Consider the following 8,938-nt stretch of genomic DNA (forward strand, 5'->3'; position numbering starts at 1 on the left):
TTCTAGGAATTGTGTATAATTTTTTAAAACAAAGAACTAGAAGAATAATAATTCAGATTTAATTTAAAAATGCTACACTCTGCAAGTGTTTCAGTTGCCAGCCATAGTTCAGTTGGTGGCACTTGGGCCTGTGCAGCAAAGTTTTAGGTTCGAGTTCCACTTCAGACTTGAACATAAATATCAGGGCTGATGGTCCAATACAGTGCTGTTGGAAGTACAGTCTTTCAGACTAAAGCAAGGTATTTTCTGCCTTCCGTATGTAAAAGATTTCATGGCACCATATTAAAAAAGAGTAGTAGCGTTATTTTGACAACATTTGATCCTCAACCAACATTGCTACCGCATTGTAATTTGTGTGCCAATTGATTTCCAAGTTTCCAACATTTCCACTGGTGCTTGGTACAAACTGTGGTTGTGAAAAGTGCTAAATGAATGCATTTTTTAATTGCCTTTTCCCGAGAGGGGATCAGAAGTCAAAGGCAACAGTAATGCAATAGTCATGGGAGAATCTAAATTCTTTCTAATTCAGCCCCGTGCTGCCCCCTCCAGCCTATGTATTGTTGGTGGGATCTATTCACTGCTGGTTGCAGAAAGGTGCATTCTTTTCCACAATGACATACAATCATCCCTTTATCAAATGTGAGTCAACTACCTACGGGTATTATGTCAGTCGGATTACTTAATATATTATGGGAACCTAAAGGGGCAGTACGGTAGCTCAGTAGTTAGCACCACTGCCTCAGCATCAGGACCCAGATTTGATTCCCGCTTCAGGTGACTGTGTGGGGTTTGCATGCTCTCCCCTATGTCTGCATGAGTTTCCTCCAGATGCTTCAGCTTCCTCCCACAGTCCCAAGATGAGCAGGTTAGATGGATCAGCTGTGGGGAAATTCAGGGTTAAAGGCATAGGGTGGAGAGGCGGGGCTGGTTGGGATGCTTTTCAGATGGTTGCCATGGACTTATGGGCCAAATGGCCTGCTTCCACACTGTCAGGATTCTATGATGTTATGCACTATGGAACTGTTTTCTGGAAGACCACAAATCCCAAATATCACCAAATAAAATCCAACTGTTTTCTCTCTCATTCCAAAAGGGTAGGATGGCCAAATGATTGTAACCACCATCTAAGAAAACATCCTCGACTGGCTTCCTTCAAGCTCACGTAAAGCAAATTGTCAGTTTGCATGTGTCTCCAATTGGTGAACAATAAAATCTTGATCTGCAGAACAAAGCCAAACCCAGGAACTTTGCTGAATTATTCTAAACCTATAACCCCAAATTCTCCAGTGTGTATTCAACCATTGACTATCCTAATAGAAAAATATGTCCTTTTGCATTGCTGAGTGTGATAGCTCCTTAAAAACACTGTATATATTATGTTCCTAAATTTAAAGAAAATGAATAATTTTGATTTAGAAATACTACTGTGAGAATTGCAGCTGTGCTTATGAGGGTCGGGATAGCCAATATAAGTTTATTTTTACAGGCAAGGCAGTAAGAGATTAATGATTATGAACTGGCTCACCAAGCACTTGTAACTAAATTCGAAGTCACAGTTGGAAACCAACACTGTGCTTGAAATAAGATAGTTCTGTCAATATGATCATAGAACATCAATGCATTAGTCCTGTTTATAAAGTGTCAAATGTTAAACAGTTTAAAATGGGGAAGTTTGCTTGAGGGGGTGGAAGTATGGTTGTGTTCATTGTTATTTGTAAATGCAGTGTCATTCTAAAATCGAGGCCAAGATGTGAATAAGGGGATCTTCAAAAAAACATGGTTTTTTTTCACCATGTTTTTCTAATGGACTAACAAAGTGAACTTGGCAAGTTTACTTTGAAGTCACAGGTGGCAAGCTTTTGGGTGTAAAATGCATGTAATTTATGCTGATTTCTAGACGAGATTTTGCACTTAATTTTCTTGACCTTTGCCATATTGATCTAAATATTTGTAGGTGTAACAGGCCACTGCCTGAAATTGATATTGGGTTAGTTTAATATTCTTCAGTCGTGGAATATGGGTGCCACTGGCAAAGAAGGGCCCTCCAGCAATTTCAGATCACTCTGTCAAATTCATGTAAGACCTAATGGAGGATATCTCATGGAAGCTCAAATTAACTTTTCCAGTTCTACTTCAATGTAAATAAAAGTTAGACAGAAGTCAGTGGGAGATGTAAGAAGTATGGTCATAAATCTAGTGTTGCATCCAAAACTGTAAGCTTGCATATGCCTCCAACAGCACTGATTTTAAAAGTCGACTCAATGTAAAATGTCAGTGACTAAAGTTACAGGCATAAGGCAGCCATGTACTTCTTACTGTTACAATTCAATTTCTGGGCACTTTGCAGCATTTCAGCAAAATGTCTTCTCCCACTAATCTAAATGCTGCAAAAGAGAAATACTTTGTCCCTTCTTGCACAAAATTCTACCATTTTATGATATGCAATAACGTATTGTTGTAACATGTGATTTACTAAGTGACCAATTGAGTGTGTTTCAGAATCAATTGTTCAATCCTTGATCAGTACTAAACTAGTGGGATCAGAAGTTGAGGTTGCTGCAAATGACCCAACTCCCTCTGCATTAAGGATAGAAAAAGTTGTCTGTGCTTCTGACTATAGTTGTTGTGTCCTGGTGGAAATTAATTGTGAATGGACAGCAATAAGAGAAGATTAGGTTTCAACATGGCACCTTTCAGGTACTAAGTGACTTGAGGTTGGTCACTGTCAGTACAACAAACATCCCCACCTAAGCAAAATCTAGCAGCACCTGAGGAACTAAGCCTTGGCGTAAGTTATTGCCCTTAGCAGCGGCCTGTTGAAAGGGAATACATTGGAAGAATACAAAATATTTTTGATGTAAATCATTGCACAGAGGTTTTAAGCCAAAATTATATGCAGGAAGTTCAAACATGTGAAGTATGTAAGGTGATGATTCATTGCGTAGGAAGTCATTCTGAGACAATTCTTTTAACTGCGGGGAAAGAACCACTGAGACAAAGCTGCCGACTTAAACCATCCTTTTGAGTTTTGCAGCTGCCACGCATTGAAACCTGTATTTATGTATTTTTATAGCTGCCAAGGAAATTCACATCTCACGGGTTATTTATGTTAATTTCCTCTTAAACAGGAATAAACTGCATAAAGAATATCCCAGTTTGCGTAAAACATATTCAAGATACAAGTTGATACAGGATGTATAGGATATCCCAGCAATGACTCCATTTCAGTCACAGTAGAAGAACAATGAAGCTCCATCTGCACTCATGCAACAATCTATTCATTCTATAGAAGATATTTTAAATTCTCATCAAAGTGAAGCAGGCTGTTATTTCTCAGACTGAGGAGGGCTTGAAGTAATGGATACCTTATGAAAAATGAAGGAACTCTTGATGAACTAAATACTATGCTAAGTTATTAAGTATTGACTTCAGAAAGAGCACGAGATAGAGTGTGCTGCGACCAGATGCCAGGAAGCATTCCTCAAGATATTACAGTTCTAGAGAGCGTATCCCAAATCATGAATCCCTCAGGTGAGGGGGGAAGAACTAATTCCCTTTCTTTATTCACTCGACCCTTGGTTGTTCAGAACATGGTTCATCTATAAAGGACTTTTCCATTGTGGATGCTTTTTTGCCCTGACCGAAATAATTTATGCTTAATAAGAAGTCAATTTAAGCAGGCAATCTTGATTTAATAAAAGAGTGAGTTTATTAGTTACTGAACACAGAAGAAATAATAGTGCAGTATGCATACTCACAAATTAGAAATACGAAATCATCCCAAAAAAAGTTAATGGATTAGTCTAGGGTGTTCTTGAATAATAGATGCTAGAATATTGATAGTTAAACAGTCTAGTTCAGAATTCTTGACTTTTCAGGTTAGTTGGAATCTTTTTGTCCTGTTTCCTTTTGATGGTGGTTGGTTGGGAGCACTCAGAGTGAGATTCTGTCCGTTGTCCTCGCTAGCTTGCTGTTAGTACATGGACTGAAAGAATCCTTATGCCTGCAATGAAGGAGTGACTTTATGGGGTTTCTTCAACAGTTACCTTCTCAGCAATCTAGCCTTGAACCCAGGCTATTAACCATGAACCTCATTTCACTGGCAGAGTTTCTTTCATGAGCACACCTCCTCCCACTAGTGCACACACATACTCACACACACACACACACACCAGGGTTACAGTCAGTTTATAACCCTCTTTCGTGTATTCATGACATAAAATAGTTATAAAGCTGTACCACATGGAAACAGACCCTTCGGTCTAACATGACCATGTTGACCAGATATCCTAATTTAATCTCGACCCATTTGCCAGCATTTGGCTCAGACCCTTCTAAACCCTTCCTATTCATATGGCCATCCAGATACCTTTTAAATGTTGTAATTATACCAGCCTCCACCACTTCCTCCTGCAACTCATTCCATATACACACCAAGATAATAAAATGTGAGGCTGGATGAACACAGCAGGCCAAGCAGCATCTCAGGAGCACAAAAGCTGACGTTTCGGGCCTAGACCCTTCATCAGCTCTCTGATGAAGGGTCTAGGCCCGAAACGTCAGCTTTTGTGCTCCTGAGATGCTGCTTGGCCTGCTGTGTTCATCCAGCCTCACATTTTATTATCTTGGAATCTCCAGCATCTGCAGTTCCCATTATCCCCCATATACACACCACCCTCTTTGTGAAAAAGTTGCCCTTAAGTCCCTTTTAAATCATTCCCTTCTCAGCTTAAACCTATAACCTCCAGTTTTGGACTCTGCTAGCCTGGGGAAAAGACCTTGGCTATTCACCCTATCTATGCCCTCATGGTTTTATAAACTTCTATAAGGTCACCTCTCAGGAAAACAGCCCCAGTCTATTCAGCCTCTCCCTACAGCTCAAACCTTCCAGCCCTGGCAACACCCTGGTAAATCTTTTCTGAACCCTGTCAAGTTTCATAACATCCTTCCTATAGCTGGGAGACCAGAATTGAACACAGTATTCAAAAAGTGACCTAACCAATGTCCTGAGCAGCTGCAACATGATCTCTTAACTCTTATACTCAATACACTGACCGATAAAGGCAAGCATAACCAAACACATTCTTCACTAACCTGTCTACCTGCCGCTCTACTAAAGCCTGCAACAGGGGGCTTTCTGCAGAGAGGGGAGGATAGAGCCGTTGTTATGTTTTCAAGTCATCGCTCTCTTTTTCAGTTTGAAGATTTCCTGACCCTCTACAGGTGTGACAATCAATTTGTTCCACACAGGACTTTGCCAGATTTATATGTAATTCACATTTGCAGTCTTCTTTTTCCATTGCCATATTCTTTTTAAAATAAATTGTAATCATAAGTTAAAAATGTCCAGAATACTTTGGGGTTCAAATCCATCATCCTGACAAGTATTACATGTTAACTCATTGATTAGACTAAAAGAAAACCCTTAATAGAAGGATTAATCATGTGACAAATGTAAACTTTCCTAAATCCCCTTGAATGAACCTATTGAATTCCTTCTCACTAGCCTATCATACATTTTATACCAAATTGTAACAACTTGCTGATTAGTAGAGTCGTAGAATCATGCAGCATAGAAACAGGCCCTTCAGAGCAACCGATCCATGGTGACCATGTTCCCAAACTAAACTAGTCCCACACATCACTCCTCACTCTCCTATACTCCAGGGAAAAAACGTCCCAACCTTTCCAGTCTATTTTTATATTCCAAGGTTCCATTCCCAGCAACATCCTGATTTTTTTTTTAGAATGTCTCTGGTTTAGTGATATCCTGCCTATAACAGGGCAACCAGAACTGCTCACAGTACTCCAGAAGAGGCCTCACCAACATCACGAACAACCTCAACATACTGTCCCAACTCCAATACTCAAAGGTCTGAGCAATGAAGGCAAGCATGCCAAATGACGTCTTAACCTGAAGAAGGGTCTAGAACCAAAACGTCAGCCTTCCTGCTCCTCTGATGCTGCTTGGCCTGCTGCTTTCATCTAGCTCTACACCTTGTTATCTCAGAGTCTCCAGCAGCTGCAGTTCCTACTATCTCTTAACCACCCTGTATATTTGTGATGCAAATTCTAAAGAATTTTGTACCTGAACCCTTACGTCTCTACAAAACTACTCAGGGCCCTACTATTAAGTGTATAAGACCTGTCCTTGTTTGCATTACCAAAATAAAGTGTCTCCCTGTCTGACTTATTTTTGAATTTTCTTTTCATCGTTCAACTTCTCATAGTCACTGATCACTCAAAGTGCTGAAAGTCTGCATGGTTCAATAGATGTCCTTCAAGTAATCCGATTTCTAGAGGTATCAATCAAATGAAGGACCAATAAAATGGCCAGAGAAGGACACATATTCAACCTATTGAAGGTCAAATTGGACTTTGAAGACAAAACAAAATAAATTCAGACAGGGTGCTAAACTTGTATCAGTGATAATGGAAACTGCAGATGCTGGAGAATCCAAGATAATAAAATGTGAGGCTGGATGAACACAGCAGGCCCAGCAGCATCTCAGGAGCACAAAAGCTGACGTTTCGGGCCTAGACCCTTCATCAGAGAGGGGGATGGGGTGAGGGTTCTGGAATAAATAGGGAGAGAGGGGGAGGCGGACCGAAGATGGAGAGAAAAGAAGATAGGTGGAGAAGAGAGTATAGGTGGGGAGGTAGGGAGGGGATAGGTCAAAGAGGATCCCCCTCGTTCTCACACACCACCCCACCAACCTCCGGATACAACGCACCATCCTCCGACACTTCCGCCATCTACAATCCAACCCCACCACCCAAGACATTTTTCCATCCCCACCTCTGTCTGCTTTCCGGAGAGACCACTCTCTCCGCGACTCCCTTGTTCGCTCCACACTGCCCTCCAACCCCACCACACCCAGCACCTTCCCCTGCAACCGCAGGAAATGCTACACTTGCCCCCACACCTCCTCCCTCACCCCTATCCCAGGCCCCAAGATGACTTTCCACATTAAGCAGAGGTTCACCTGCACATCTGCCAATGTGGTATACTGCATCCACTGTACCTGGTGTGGCCTCCTCTACATTGGGGAAACTAAGCAGAGGCTTGGGGACCGCTTTGCAGAACACCTCCACTCAGTTCGCCATAAACAACTGCACCTCCCAGCCGCAAACCATTTCCACTCCCCCTCCCATTCTTTAGATGACATGTCCATCATGGGCCTCCTGCAGTGCCACAATGATGCCACCCGAAGGTTGCAGGAACAGCAACTCATATTCCGCTTGGGAACCCTGCAGCCCAATGGTATCAATGTGGACTTCACCAGCTTCAAAATCTCCCCTTCCCCCACCGCATCCCAAAACCAGCCCAGTTCGTCCCCTCCCCCCACTGCAACACACAACCAGCCCAGCACTTCCCCTCCACCCACTGCATCCCGAAACCAGTCCAACCTGTCTCTGCCTCCCTAACCTTTTCTTCCTCTCACCCATCCCTTCCTCCCACCCCAAGCCGCACCTCCATCTCCTACCTACTAACCTCATCCCACCTCCTTGACCTGTCCGTCTTCCCTGGACTGACCTATCCCCTCCCTACCTCCCCACCTATACCCTCTCCACCTATCTTCTTTTCTCTCCATCTTCGGTCCGCCTCCCCCTCTCTCCCTATTTATTCCAGAATCCTCACCCCATCCCCCTGTCTGATGAAGGGTCTAGGCCCGAAACGTCAGCTTTTGTGCTCCTGAGATGCTGCTGGGCCTGCTGTGTTCATCCAGCCTCACATTTTATTATCTAGGGTGCTAAACTTGCAGCTCGCTTGCTATGTCCTGCTTTGTGTTATCATTGTGGAGCAATTTCAATTTATGCAGCTGAGAGACAAGCAGAGAAGTACAGCACCAAGACTTTATGAGATCAGCTGATGGGAATAGACTGTTTTACTGAGAAATAACACACTTTGTTTTATGAAAGGAAATGTACATTTCTGTGTACGTGAAATAGAGAACATTATTCAATGTGGAATGATTACACAGCAATAGTCCAATTAAGGCAATCAGATTAACTATAAATCACTACAGCAAACTTTGAACTGTTTATAACTATCACCTCAACCCTGAGATTAAATTACTGCTTTGAAATCTCTTCAACTATCTGTTACCTATTTTTATAACACACCCAGTCAAGTTTATGCAATGTTTCACACCGCATTTGTTGTGCTAAAATCAGTAGGTATTAATTGTCAGACTCTTTCTGGCATTAATGCCTGAAGCCATTCACCCTGAAAGATGAACAATTTCAGCATTTTCCCATAGTTTAATATATAATAATTTTCAACAGAATACAGAGAAATCCTGCAGCTGTTTCATATATTTTCATAATGATTGGAAATAACTATGCCCAGAATGCAATCTGTTTCTGTGCTCTCCAGCCCATGATTCTCTGCCTTTATTGCTTTGATGATGGAAAACGTAGGCTGGTCAATGCAGAAGTTAGAAAATCCAAGCTCCTAATATCTAGATCATTAAAACACATTGCTCTGTCAGGGCAGAATCTTCCTAAGGCATTGAGGATTTGCATATCAGCTGAAAAGCTGACGAGAACCTTGTGCTGCCTCTGTTCCCACTGGTCTCGAGGCGAGAATCCCCAATTCACTATAATTTAGGATGGGATACCCCACTATGATTGTGATCTCAGTGAGGAGGGCTGAATGGACAATCCTTCTTAATTCGAATCTTCTCTCGATTATTTAAAACAAGGTTAATTTAAGCAGAATCCCTCCCCTTGTTGAATACTTTTTCCTGATCTACATGTTTTAAAAGAACCAAATTAACTGGGCTTTCTTAAATAAAAAAGGAGTGGTTTTTAGCTATTAAATATGAGAAAAGACAATAAAATACAACATGCTGATTAAGAAAGAAGAACAAAGAACAAAGAACAAAGAAACCACAGCACAGGAACAGGACCTTCAGCCCTCCAAGCCTGCGCC

This window comes from Stegostoma tigrinum, chromosome 13 (assembly GCF_030684315.1).
Source record: "Stegostoma tigrinum isolate sSteTig4 chromosome 13, sSteTig4.hap1, whole genome shotgun sequence".
NCBI classification, from domain to species: Eukaryota; Metazoa; Chordata; class Chondrichthyes; order Orectolobiformes; family Stegostomatidae; genus Stegostoma; species Stegostoma tigrinum.